General features: G+C 39.5%; 1 long non-coding RNA gene across 1 annotated transcript; it reads right to left on the bottom strand.

Moving 5' to 3' along the window:
* Positions 1-616: 616 nt before the first annotated feature.
* LOC123964099 lies at positions 617-12,267 on the bottom strand. Its single transcript, XR_006823335.1, has 4 exons — positions 12,163-12,267; positions 8,911-8,952; positions 838-913; positions 617-641 (listed from the first exon to the last, which is right to left on the bottom strand). It is a non-coding gene; the product is annotated as an uncharacterized LOC123964099 (long non-coding RNA).
* Between the last annotated feature and the right edge of the window lie 1,996 nt (positions 12,268-14,263).

The raw sequence follows: 14,263 nt of genomic DNA, 5'->3' as shown, positions 1-14,263 counted from the left end.
ATGAATGTGCTTCTTGTGACAGTCAAAGCTCCAGCGGACTCCAGACCGGACACGGAGAGTCTGACAGCAGCTGCTCATGGCTGGTTAACTCTGACTCCCAGCTCCATATGGCTGGCTGTCCCTGCTACGCTGAGTCAGTCACGCTGTCAGCCAGTCTGATCAGTGTATCCTTACTGGTCGGTGTTTCATTACCTCCTGTGTCACACACCACTTAGGCCATGCCCCTACAGTGGATGTCCTGTGCAGTCCTCTACTGCTTCTTCTAAATATGCTGCGAGGGAGGGAGCTAGCAGAATTTGGCTGTATTGTTGCTCTTTAATGGCTTCCCATAGACACTGATAACACATTACAGATTGCGCTCTCACCCTCCTCTGATGAAGTCGACAAATGTGCATTCTGACTCCACTTTGAAAGACAGCAGGGTCACCTTGAAGATGGGGAGGGAGAAGAGAGCAGAGGACAGAGAAAAAAGATCACAAGGAGGTTTCATTGCAGACACCATCTGTTTATGGCTCTGATTGCTGCTATGACTCATGTCCATGAAACATGTGACAGCTGCTGATGAAACACACTCCGACAGGTCTTACCGTCCCTGAATTGATGTATTTCTTCTTCTTGCCTTTCTTTTTAGGATTCAAAACCTTGACACACAAGACAGGAAACAAGAAATTAGTTTTTGAACAAATGTGTCTGTAGTCATACATTGCATATCTGAACTCCTATTAAATGAATGACATATAACACTCACTTGATGTAGTTGCACATTCCCACAACGTGGTAAACATTTTTATATCCTTTACACATCCAAGGCTATACTTTGCTTTTCTTGTATTTTACCTCGTAGACATTAAACTGGCTTTGGCCTCTGGAAAGCTCTCTGTAGCTGGTGGTGAACTCTCCGATAAAGTCATGACTGGTAGAAAGATTGATTTAGATAGGAACAGAGAGAGAGAGAGAGAGACAGAGACAGGAAAACAGGTACAGTGCATCAGCAACATAATTCACTATTTGCTTTAACAAAGAACGATCATTCGAAAGCAGATGCCTTTATCCAATAAAAGACATCAAGAACACCAGACCATACCTGCCAACTCTCGGATTTCTCTTGCTTTTCCCAGAGCCCTCCCGTTTTTCCCAGGAAACTCCCGTAATCATTACTATGGCCCTCAAACTTTCTTATGAATAACTGTCATACTGTAATACATGGATCCAAGTCATGGATGGATATCTGATGTCACCCAAGTTGCCAGATCGTCTATGAAACACAATCCACACATTAAATACAATTTCAACCCATCTATCACCACAACCTGGCAACCTACAAGCAGATCCAAGGGCCGTGTGCCCAGCTGCTCTCTGCACAGGCAGAGGGGCCAGCAGCTAACTAACTAACGTTACCTGTTGAGCAAATGTCAAGACAGGACAGTGCTCCACCTAAAAAAATCTAAATACACCTGCACATTTAGAGTTGGACCGAACAGTTTAAACCCCCACCCCTAAATGTTGTATGCCGGACAGAAAACTATTGCAATTTTTAGTGTTTACAAGAAAAAGCACAACATTTAAGCAGCATTAAGTATTTTTTATTCCACCATGTCTTAACATTATGTTCACCAGCTAGTTGCTAAATGTGTCTATCTGCTGTTTGGTGCTAGGCAGGTAGTGTACAGTAGGTTTAGGTTGAGAACAGCTTTCTGTTGTTGTTGGAAGTGAGGTTAATGAGAGCGGTGAGTCTGAACAAAATCATTCAAGTTGCAGGCCATAAAACCAAATCAATTAGCTGAAGAATGCTAAAACTCTCTACAGATCTGATGCAAATTGCACGGGTGAAAAGTCAATAACATACACACCTTTCACATTACACATTGTCATGTCATGTCAGCTGGAGGGGCAGTTCCAGTCCCTCACAGATTACAAATAATGTAAACCTATTTTACTTTAACCTCTTTCTGAAAAGGAGCCTTTAAGAAAATATGACTACTTTCAGTATAAAATCAAAAATGTACACCCATTGATCCGCTGAAGAATTCACACTAGTGGGCATTTTAAGTACCTTTTTGATTAGTGGTGTTGGAGGTTGCTGTGGAAGGATAATCAGTAGGTGAGTTAGAGTTTTCTCACCCCCTTAATTAAAAGGTAATGTCTCTTACTAAGTTGAATTCTGGATATTCCAAGCCAGGCGTAACACACTAACAAGGCAATGATTCATACAGTGACCACATGTGTAGACGTATCTAACTCTGTAGTACAATAATATGTCTTTTTATTATTTAGCCAGTTGTCTGAGTGTTATTCAGACAATTAATTCAGTTATTCCCTTTCTAGTTCATTCAATGCTTACACCTTCTATCAAATTAGTGTAATATCCTATGTTCTGTTGGGTAACCCCCAAAGCTATCTGTTGGTTTCCTTCTTCTCATGACCACCCACACCCCAACCAATCATCTGTCAAAAATACAGCATGCATATTATATTATCTTCACCACCTTTAGGTTCACTATGATGCTCTCCCAAATAATTACAACCATCATGTTACTTCACTGCATAATGCTGTTGTTGTCACAGCCACTGGACTTTCTATGCTGTAATTGTTTAATGCAAGGTTGCCTACAGACTCTTGACAAAGCATCTAGCCCAGATCACAAATCCACTAGAGTCATCTGGTCCTCAAGCAGTCAGTGCTGAGCTTGTAAGTCCTCTGTACTGTACTACAAGAAGGACACCAAGGCATATACATCCAAATACAAGATACTGTGCGTCCGCAAGATGAGAATCAGAGGACAAATGGCCTAGCTGAGGGATTTAATATAGATTTCAATGAGTACTGAGGAGGGTACAAGAAGCACAACTAACCTAAAAACTAACTCTCCTGAAGTGGTGACATGGTGTGAGCCTGGTGATGTCTGCCTCCCCCTCCCTCCCTAGATAGCCCCAGAGGTACCGATAACAAGACTGGTGAGCAAAGTATTGCAATGTCCCAAAACTGTTTAACTGTTAAATGTGTGAGGGGTTATAAAGTGTAACTGGAGACAGACACCACAAAAAAGGACTGGTTTAAGGGAAGGTCCAGGTCAGGTTTTATTTTATCTCTTGTCAGACACAGTTTTCTACAGGTCAAAAAGAAACTGCATAAATGAGATGATTACAGAGTGTCAGTACTAGAGAAACAAATATGTGAAGTAATTTATGATTTAGATCATTTTACTTACATACAATACAATACAATACCATCAAATAAAATATAACCCTCTGTACCATATTGAATTGCATGGCTTATGCTTACAATATTGTGTTGAATCATAATAAAGGTGAATTGGATCGTATTGCATTGATACCTGCTTCATATGTGTCTTAAATGCATCAGATCCAATGGAGATGCATTCATGTCGACCTCAGTGATAGAGATGCACATATGTATTGATAGCTATATATATATATAGATAGATAGATAGATAGATAGATAGATAGATAGATAGATAGATAGATAGATAGATAGATATATACACTGTTTCTCAGGATGGAGTTGTAACAGCAGAGGTGAAGCAAAGAAATGTTTGTGCACAAGGTGAGCCCTGCTCTATATCTGACTATAAAACCCCAAAACATTGTCTCTTAATTTTTCCAGCAGGAGTGCTGTTGTATCCATGAGCATTTCATTTCAGTGTTTTCCCGAGGTTTGTGTAAGCCTTAGGTGCACGTATTTGGTGACGGTGGTTCCTGTTATGACCATGGGGTCATATTTTGTCTGTGTTTATCTCTCACCCTGCACTGTCAGATGTTCTCCTCCCTTAGAGTGTGTGTGAGTGTATGCAGGTAATGGAAAACAGGTGGGCACACTGGATTGGTCCTGCAGAGCTGATTGCTACCTCCTGATTGCTCACCTGGATGACAGCAGCCATCTTAAGCCCCATCTGACAGGAACTCTTCTCTCTCTCTGCCGTTCCCAACCTGAGCCTGTGTACTGTTTGTTTTCATTGTGAGTAGAGAACTGTTGTGAGCATACTAGACTTCTTGAGTGAACCTGTATAGTGAACACATCAGACTTTGAATAGCTTAACTTTCTAACTCCGGTTATTGTCTTTTTTTTGATGGCTTTAGCCATTTTGTTTATGTACAGATGTTCTTTGTTGTAGCTTAGTTGTGTCAGTTACTAGCAGTTTTTTCTCCTGTTTTTGGAACAGAACTTTGTCTTTACTTTTTGTTTTTGGTTTAGGAAAGTTTTAGGTTTCTTAGAGTGTTTTGGGCACTGCTCATCTCTGATGATGAATAAACTGCTAAACTGTATCTCTTGTGTTCTGGCCTTGCTTGGGAATGGGAAGAGTGCTGAGCCACACCTTTTATGTTGCGTCAAGGGAAACCCCTTGACCTTAGGACGTAACAATCCCTATTGGATCACATATAGTCTGTTGCAAAGAATCTTGGTGTCTGGTCAGTTCTGAGAAACAACATTACACAACTTAGTTACTTGTTTATCGACTCCAGACTGTACAGAACTCAGATGCCAGGTCTTTCGCCAGAACCAAGAAACATGAACCTATCACTCCTGTTCTAGCTTCTTTACACTGGCCCCCAGTATGTTTTAGAATAGATTTTAACATTTTACTGGTGACTCTTAAGGCTCTTCATATATCTCTGACATCTTACCTTACGCGCTCGTATGTACTTTGAGATCCTCGGGCAGAGGTCTTTTGTCAGTTCTGACCAGTGTTGGGCAAGTTACTTAGAAATTGTAATATATTACTAGTTATTACTCCTTAAAAAAGTAATATTATTACTTTACTTATTACTGGGTGATAAAAGTAACTAGTTACGTTACTCGTTATGTTACTATGTTACTTTCCAGTGTTTTCCCACAGAATGACCTGCTTTCACTACCCTTCACCCCCAAACAAAGCAGTCTCTCGCGACTTTTTAACTAATATCATATTCATAACAGCAGCAAGGAGTGTGGTTTTTACAATGCATATAGCCTAGGCCTAACGTTTCTTAACGCCACTGGCTGAAATAAAAAAATAAAGCAAGTAAATCCGGACATTCAAACGGCGGTTTTACTGCAAATGTAGCCTAAGAGCAGTATTCCGTAGTTACAAAACGTTGCGTTAACGCCACTCTCTCCTGATGAGTCCAAGCATCAGTGACAACAGCTGCTGGAGTTTCTTTCTGTAAGTTTCAAGTCGCTGTGCTGCTTCAGCAGATGCTTCAATAAATCAGATGTAGAAATGTTCACGGTTGAAAGGTTTTTGCTGGTCGCACAGAGTTTAGACTAGACAACAATGTTCTTTGCATCAGACTGTGACACAATAATGGCAGCAGCTACTTACAGCTGTGGAAAGAACGCCTCTCCCCCTAGTTCTACTTTCTTCCTTTAGTGTTTGGCTATTAGGGGACATGAACAAAAAAGTCCTGCTGAGCTGCCGCACAGTCGTGGATTTACGTCAAGGATGGTGCGTTCAGTAACGAGTAACCCAGCGTTACTTGCTTTAGTAACTAGTAATAATATTACCCTTTTAGAAAAGTAATTAGTTACACTACTTAGTTACTGGGAAAAGTAATATTATTACAGTAACTAGTAACGCGTTACTGCCCAACACTGGTTCTGATTTTACTTTAGTCTTCACCACTGAGATAAGGACTCAGCCTTGTACACGAGGCGCGTGCACTACCCACTGCTAACCGCAACCCAAAAGCTGATAAATGTAAGACTTGGAAAAGTAGTCTATAAATAAATATTATAATTATTTTTATTTATAATACATATTTAATGATGATAATATAACTTGGAATAATCTGCTTGTTACACAATGAAAAGCTCATGTCATGGAAAACTAGACTGCATTTAATAATAACACCTTCTGACCTGTCACCATGACTATCATTGATCAGTTGATCCCAGAGCTGTGCAGGAGAACTGCTGCTACATAAATATCGGTCTGTCTTTGTCAGACTGCTATAGAACAAAGCCTTTCACTTTCTTCCAGCTCTGTCAGTCTTCCAGCGCTGTACGTTATATTATTAAACTAGTCACTATCACAAGCAGCAGATGTCAACCTACACAACACAACTCCCTCACTCTCACTTCCAGTGTAGACACGAAGACAAAACAACAAATTCGGAGCACTTCCTTATTGCTGAAATGAATAAGGGGCCTTTTGCTTTTTTTTCTTATATATAAATGATCTACCTGAAAGCAGATGATCCAATCATCATGTAACAGCAGAAACTCTTCATCAGGCTTCAGAGCTGTTAACTAGGCAACTGGTCAATATCTCCCAGTGGCTGCAGGATACCTGCTTAATTCACAATCAATATTGACCAAAAGGAAATTGAGGAAGAAAGTGAATACTTATAATCTAGATTTAAATATGAAGGTGTCATTTGGGATTCGCAACACACGTTTGATGCCCATATTAGGAAAGTGTCCAAAAAAACAGATTTCTTTCAGCATTTTTAAAATTTTTAAGTTCAGTCTTAATTGGGTTATCTAATTTACTGCACTTCATTCATCCTCAAACAACTATTATACTAAAAATAGGAAAAATACTATTTATCTCATGTACTCACTCCTGGTTGTGAAAGGTAACCATGGTGTCTGTTTTGCATGAGGTCTAATTGTACAGTATTATATTATTCAGTATCATGTATTAATCAACTAAAACTACACAGAGGCTGCCTAATAAAATAATACATAATAAAACAGCATTTGAATTGGAATGTAATTTTACTATTTTCCCAGTGCATGGTCACTGCACTTGATCTGTGCTAGAATGACCTTATGACGCTTAAATCTTCTCTGGTTGAGAGGATCCCTCAGAAAAATAAGGTTTTCATAGATTTAACACATAATTTTTCATCTGAACATGAAAAAAAATCCCCTACAGCATCATGGTAAATATCAACTCCCTGCATGCCCTCAGATTATCTCCGCATTTTAATATATCACCACCTGAAGCTGTGCGTGACACCAACACTGAGCAATGCTGGTATTTAGAGGGGAATCCTCAAGGAGCAAACAACGACTTAATCTCCCAACGGGGAAAGATGGAAGATGGAACATATCAAGGGGGAAGGAGAGGAAACGTTAACAAAGCAATAACATGGGAGAGGTTTAGATAAAGAAAGGGAGCGGACTTAAGCAGAAGAAGAAAGTCTAAGCAGATTGTGATGTTTATTATTGTAGTTCTAGGTTTATTTTCTAGTGGCATGCATGTGTATATCATGCACTGCAATGTCTGTCCTTTTCCCTCTTGCACTTTCTGGTAGTTTAATGTCAGAATAGAAAAGTGTTTTGGGTAAGATGATTTAGACCACACAGACTTAGTTGGAAGACTGCGGGAGCTAAACGGACAGTTGTAATGTGAGCTACAAGTGCAGTTTCTATCCAGGCTGTACATGAGGGCTGCCTTCATATATGACTGGATTGGCCTGGCCAGTGTGCTGTCCATTATGAGCCACCTACTATAATTTTGTGTATTGTTCAAACTGATGAGTGTAGTTATCGAGGAGCGTTGGTCTTGTAGCTCTCTATGACTACACTCTTCCTGCTTAATCTTGTTAATCACCTAATCCTGTGCAAATGGTCTTACTTGACTTACTTGACAGTTTGGTGCAGGATGTGTAAGCTTAGTAGAGGGGCTGGAGGTGTGGGGAGGCATGTCTAATTTACATGTTGCGTGTTCTTCACTGGCTTGCTACTATTACTAGTACTGGTAAGTCTACATTCTGAAATCCCCTGATTTAGTTCAGAGTAGGAGTGTGTTCTCCACAGCCTCACTGCGATGATGGGACTTCTGTAGTGTGCACACACTTGGGCTTTCATTAAGCTAGCTGTTGATGGTCGGTAATTGTAGGCTGACTGCTTGTTAAACCACAAGATCTAGCTTTTATTTCTACATATGTTAAATATAGAACGTGAGACCTGAGGCTGTGGAGGACTTGGAATTCTAGGGATTGGATGGAGAATTGTAGTACACCTTTGACGAAGCTGTTCTGAATAACGAAAGTAATGTAACTAATTACTAACATTTACTAATCAATTTCCCTGTGAATTTTCATCCACATCACACAGGATGCCCTGGACATATTTGTTTGCAAAAGTGGATAAAAATAAATACATTTCATAGTAGTGTTATTTTGTAGGTATAAATGGCGAGTTGTGTTCATCTGTATGTAACACTTAGACTGTATTGCGATCATTGCATTCACTGAGGTCAAATGCTGGGTTTAATCTTTTCTGTGTGAAAGACAGCACACTCCCTGCTCTCCCTGGCAGAATGAATGCACAGGACTTTATTTTGATTATGTCCCTATTTTAAAGTTAAGGTCTGAAATCTCTGATAATGGACTGCTTTAAAATTCCTTGCCATGATGCCCTGAAAAGACAAAACAGAATCATCTTTCAAACGCTTGATGACTCTGTCAAACTAGATACACAATACTGGACACAGCAAGACAAGCATTTATCTTTAGTTTCCTCACATTGCGATAGGGATTTGGAAGTTTGGGGGATTCATAAAAACACCACGAGAATTTCCAATGAATCCTGAAATTTATGGAAAGCAGTAACACAAGGCCAGACTGCCTAAAAAAACTTAAATTAATCTTACAAGTCTGTCAGAGGAGCCCGTAAAAGGAACCCACTGTCAGTGAGAAAGAGAAGCTGTCAGTACTCATCAGCACTCATTTCCCTGACCTCCTTTCCACTCAGTTGCGACCCTGCAAGTTGTTTTTGATTCATCAACCAGCGTGTTCCAGGTGGGTGGAGCCCTCCATCTGTTCTAATACCTAATAATAAGACTAAAATAACTGCCCCCAGACAGAACAGGGTGTGACATTTGTGGGATTCAATCTGAAGCTGAAAATGAATAAAAGAAAAAGTAACCAAAAAAAGAGATAGCGAGCGTGAGAACTTACCTCCCATCTCTATCCCAATCATAAACGTCCACCTTGACTGTCCTGGAGGGAGGTGAGATGATGGAGCGGAGATGAGACAGACAGAGGTGAGATTCAGTGAGGAGAGAGAGTGTCAGGGTGAGAAAGAGAAAGAGAAGCGTCACAGGGACAGGGGAGAGAAATCGACAGAGCGAGAGTAAGTCAGGAGGTAAACCGACAAAAACCAGTATAAAAAAGGACACCTGTTACGTAACAAGCTTAGATGCCTGACATAAAAGAGAATACACCAGTATTTTTGGAACTGATCCTTATATGCAATGAAAACACATACCCATACACCCCCACTCTGAGTGCTATGTATCCCTGACTCTTGTGCTCCATAGCATACCCTCCATGACAATACAGCATAATGAAAGATTAAATGGCAGTGCCAATGCCTGCCACTCTTGCATCAAATATCCATCAAGAACAGTATCCGCAGTAGAACACATATAACATCTTGATTATATTTTTCCTACAGTGGTCGGAGACTAACCAGTACACCTGTGTTTGCTGGAAAATAATCAAGGCCCTAAACTAGAATTTTGGCCCCTCTACAAGACAGGGCCTCTAAATTAGGTAATAGTGCAGGACCTGAATGGATGTCTCTATCATTTCAATTTACCCGGTGCTTTATTGGTGCATATTCAGAAACAAATTCGCAACTAATAAAATGATCACAAACTACGTGACACACAATGAACCTGGTGGTTCTGGGACCCCTCGGCATCTGGGGGCGGGCTGCCTGTTCAGTTGATAATCCAGCCTCAGTAATAATATACTGTTAACCCTCTGAAACCTGATTTCACTTCCATCATATTGAGGTACAGCTACAGTATGTGTCAGAATTTGCTCCTCAGTTGACCTCGGCCCATCTCAAGTCCCTGCTCCCTAGGTTATGTTTTTCTTTGTTTTATGTCACTCATTGATTGTTTCCTGTTTTATTTTGAAATACCACACCTTTCGTTTGAAATACTTCGCTTCCTACCCTCATTATCCTTCCGTTACGTATTTAGTCTGTGTCTTCCCCTGTCTCAGTGCTACTTCGTCTTTGTACCCTGTGTCAAGTGTTCCAGCCTTTTCCCTAGTGTTAGTTCTCCTGGTATTTTTTGATCTTTGCTTAGTTTTCCTGAACCTTGCCTACTCCCTGTTTGGACAGCTTGTCCTGGATTTGTACTGGCCTGCTTGCACTATTGTGACATTATGCGAACAGTATGATGCTGATGAGACACTGAATGTAATATTCAAATCCAAAATGTCAAAGCAAAAATTGAGCGAACGGGAGTAAACGGTGCATTTGTTGGGGACTATTTTTAGCAGCAGATTAATTAATGTGTTGTTGGTAATGAAGGAACATGTCGCCCAGTGCAACAGTATGGCTCACCGATGTGACAACAACGGAGCTCTATGGCACAGAACAATTAGATCTATCAGGCTTTGGATAGACAGACAATACTTGTCAGTACAATCATCGCTGTTGTGGAATTTCTTGTCAGTAAGAAAAAATCTGACTGTCGCCTGGGTTTTTATTAATGGACCAAGGCAGTGTGGTGGCCACTGAGGTTGAAGAGGATAATATTTGACAAGCCAACACCTTCTTATGGAAAACATGGGTCAATTGTCCATTCTACTACAGCATTTTTTGTGGTCTTTTGTGTACATTTTGCTTTTGTCCAACACAACCTAGCAACAGTAAAGTCAAATGATGAAATGAAGGAAAGAGGCCAGTTTAAAAACAAAAAGAAGACAAAAATGTGTGTGTGTTTGAGTATTCCTGTAGTTCTATCATCATCAGAACCAAATTAGGATTTGGGCTTAAGGTTAAAACAAGAATTAGGTTTATTTTAGGATAAAGTTTAATTTCAAACTTGGATTAAAGTTTTATAGCCAGTGTAAGTATAATAATTTAGATATTTGTGACATTATTGCTGCATCGCCCTTATGTTGGTCTCAATAACACCAGCACTGGCCTGAGATCAAGAGCACGGCCGACTGCTGGCATTATTCTGACCACCACAGACGTCTCATCCTTATACATTCAGCAGGCTGTGTCCTTACTTTTTTTGTGTAATACCAAAGAAAAAAACATCTCAACACGTCAGTATTTCAAGTAGCAGATTAAAGGTTTTAATTGGAAACTAGACCTAAACCTAAATATATGAAGTATATTAAAGGGATATTTCAGTTTTTTCTTTAAGTGGGTCTGTATGAGGTACTCATCCATAGTCATTTTGGAGCAGAGAGTTGTACTGGCTGGAAGCTAAGCAATAAACTGGTGTGGTCAGGGTCAGCAGCAAATCATATTTCAGCCACCTAAAAGAAGCCACCTGAAAATTTCCTTTCCATTTCCTTTGGAACTACATTTCAGGACCATAAAAATTTCTACACATAAGGCTGTCTGATAGCAAGGTAAAGAGCTGAAAAAATGCAATATGTAGTGTACAATTGAACTGATAGAAGATACTCGAAGATGTTTTGTCCGTACATACATGGAATGGCTTCTCCAGGATATAAATGATAATATAAGGTGACCTTGAGTGCCATGAAAGGCGGCATCAAATAAAATGTTTTATTATTATTATTATTATTATTATATAGTCATCACCCATGAACAATATTACTGTTTGTATCCTGGAGAAGCCATTCCAATACGGACTACCCAAGACACACAAAGAAGGAGCCCCAGACTTTAACTTTCCTTAGATAACTATGACCTGGATGACTGAGAAGCTTCCCAGACACTTGAACTGATATTGATTCTTTTCTGCGGAACAACTCTCTGCTTCTCCAAACTGGGGACATGCTGCCCGCCGTCTACTTTAGGTAATACTCTGAATATGGATAGGTACTTCATAAAGCCCCACTTTAAAAAATCCAAACTGTCCCATTCATTTTTTGGAATGCAAATTGTTATACTGTATGTTTTGGTTCTCCCCCTTAAGGACATCATGCTTATCCAGTGTACTCACGTTTACAACCAGTTCTTCCTGAATGCAATATGAACCATATTTAATGCCAAGAAAAAGTGTTTGAAGCTGCTTAAAACCAACAGGATGAAGGTACGATGATTTCATAAATGGCACTTACTACTCTTAGATTTCTTCAACAATTTTAAACTAGAAAGGAGCAAATCTTTTTCCCACAGAACATCACTCCATGCAGTTTTTGTGACTAATGATTTCATAATCATAATAACATCTCCCAAAGCCTCTGATCCCTGTGCTGCCCTCTCACCTGTCGTAGTCTCCATTACAGAGTGCTCGAACAGGGATGGTAAACGGCTGCCAAACAGGGTTCAGATTGTTCTTGATCACCTCAGTCTTGTGGCAGATGGTGAACCTGGAAATGCAAAATGACAACATGGTGACGAGGATGATTCTAAAAATAAAAACAACTACAGGAAGATGGAAGTTAGGGTGGACAGGAAATGTTTCAGAAATGTTAATACAGTGGTTTGATCACCACTTCCTTTAGAATGTAATATGTAAAGTAAAGGATATGTGCATATATGTGTCTAATATTGTTTTGCTCCCTGGGTAAGCATTCAAATTTAGCTCATTCAGACACACAGACAGTCTCTCAGAATACACCTCAACTAAATTAAATATTCAGCATGAAACTGCAGAAACAGAACATGCTCACAGAGGGGTTTGATCCTGAAGTGTATGTGTGAAATATTGAAGGATACAGTAAGTGCAGATTAGAACTTTCTGTCTCAGTGTCAAGAAAATCTATTAGCCCTTCTTCCATCTGATGGGAAAGAATCTTCCAGACTCCTGATGGGACTGGATCCAAGAGAGAAATCTGCTATCAGATTTTCAGTTGAAACAGAGGAGCGTCACACTCACCTCAGCTCAAGGGCTACCAGATGGATTATACTATAAATCAATTAACACACACACCAAACAAAAACACACACTTACGTCCCATCCTCATTGCTCCGGTAGAAGACGAGGAAAGGGTCGGACTTGCCAAAGAAATCCTTTTTATCCAGCTTGTTGGCACAGAGCTGCATGGTGGCTATGTCCTGGAAGAAACAACAACACCTTCCATTCATTTTTTTAAATTAAACACCATTTACTCATTAGTTGACCTGGCCTTGAGCCTTGTTGCTTCTAAGAAACGTTACCTTCCTCAGGCCCAGAAAAACACATTATGACCTGATTAGAACAGAAAACCCACAGATTAAGACTTAGTTGTCTTTACTTGACTAAATGTAAGGTTTGATCTTTGAGATCTTCAGACTTCAATTCAGTTGCCAGTTTATTAGGTACAACTAGATTGCATTAGTATTAAAGGATCAGTGTGTAATAATTAGGAGGATATATTGACAGAAATGCAATATAATAGTTATATTACCGTAAAACTTCAATTAATAGCCGAGTTATATAAGTTCTTTGGATGTATAAAAACCTCTAAAACCCTGTGGGTCACCTGCTTTAGCTGCTTCTAAGCTGCTCAGATCATTAATACAAATATTAGACCTAATGTTTAAACATATGATCAATATGTCAGCATGGACATGCTGGACATTGTTAGATCGGTTATTCTCCACAATTTAATCGTTCAGTTCATTTAACGGAAACAACGAGCCCCAAAGTCTAATTCTTGTAGATTTACTGGTGTAACCTGCAAGACATGAAAAGACAAAAAAAGTGCTGACTCCTGTTACCTTTGAAGTGCTCATTAAGTCTGAATGTGTCCGTTAGTTCATTATTTATATTCCTTTAGTCTGTAAGGGTCCACCGATCAAAAGAATCAAAACAGCTTTTCATTTCAATGAAAAATTAATTCAACTTATGAATCCTGTCATGTGAAGTCCATCGCTCTCTGTCTGCTAACTTCTGCCACACTTTTCTCATCCTGCACCTTACGTTGCTGCCTTCAAAATAAAAGCGCATAAGCTGTCTGTTGAGTTAGATCAAATGAGTGATGTGTATTTGATATTATTGGATAATTTAAAAAAGTAAGATAAAAGTAATATTCTGTTTGAAATAAACAAACTGTTTCATAGTAACCTATTTCACTTTTGTGCGAGAGAAATTAAAGGCCTGTCCCATATGGACGCCTGTCCCAAATAAAGGCAGGGTCAATTCTGTGAATTTAGCAAATAAAAGCTTTTGCAAAACTTTAATTTGTTATATGGTTATAACAGTAAGTTTGCTGTCCATGCAGAGTGAACTAGATGTATGACTGTTGTTTATAAGCTCTGATAATAATAATAATCCAACACATCTTTGTAGAAGCGTCAATTCCACATTCCGACTTAAGAGCACATGAACACGCACTGAAGAATGACTTCACAACTTGGGAAATAAAACCATCCGAGAAGAAC

Source organism: Micropterus dolomieu, unplaced genomic scaffold, assembly GCF_021292245.1.
Source record: "Micropterus dolomieu isolate WLL.071019.BEF.003 ecotype Adirondacks unplaced genomic scaffold, ASM2129224v1 contig_534, whole genome shotgun sequence".
Taxonomy (NCBI): Eukaryota; Metazoa; Chordata; class Actinopteri; order Centrarchiformes; family Centrarchidae; genus Micropterus; species Micropterus dolomieu.
This window is presented reverse-complemented; position numbering and strand designations above follow the sequence as displayed.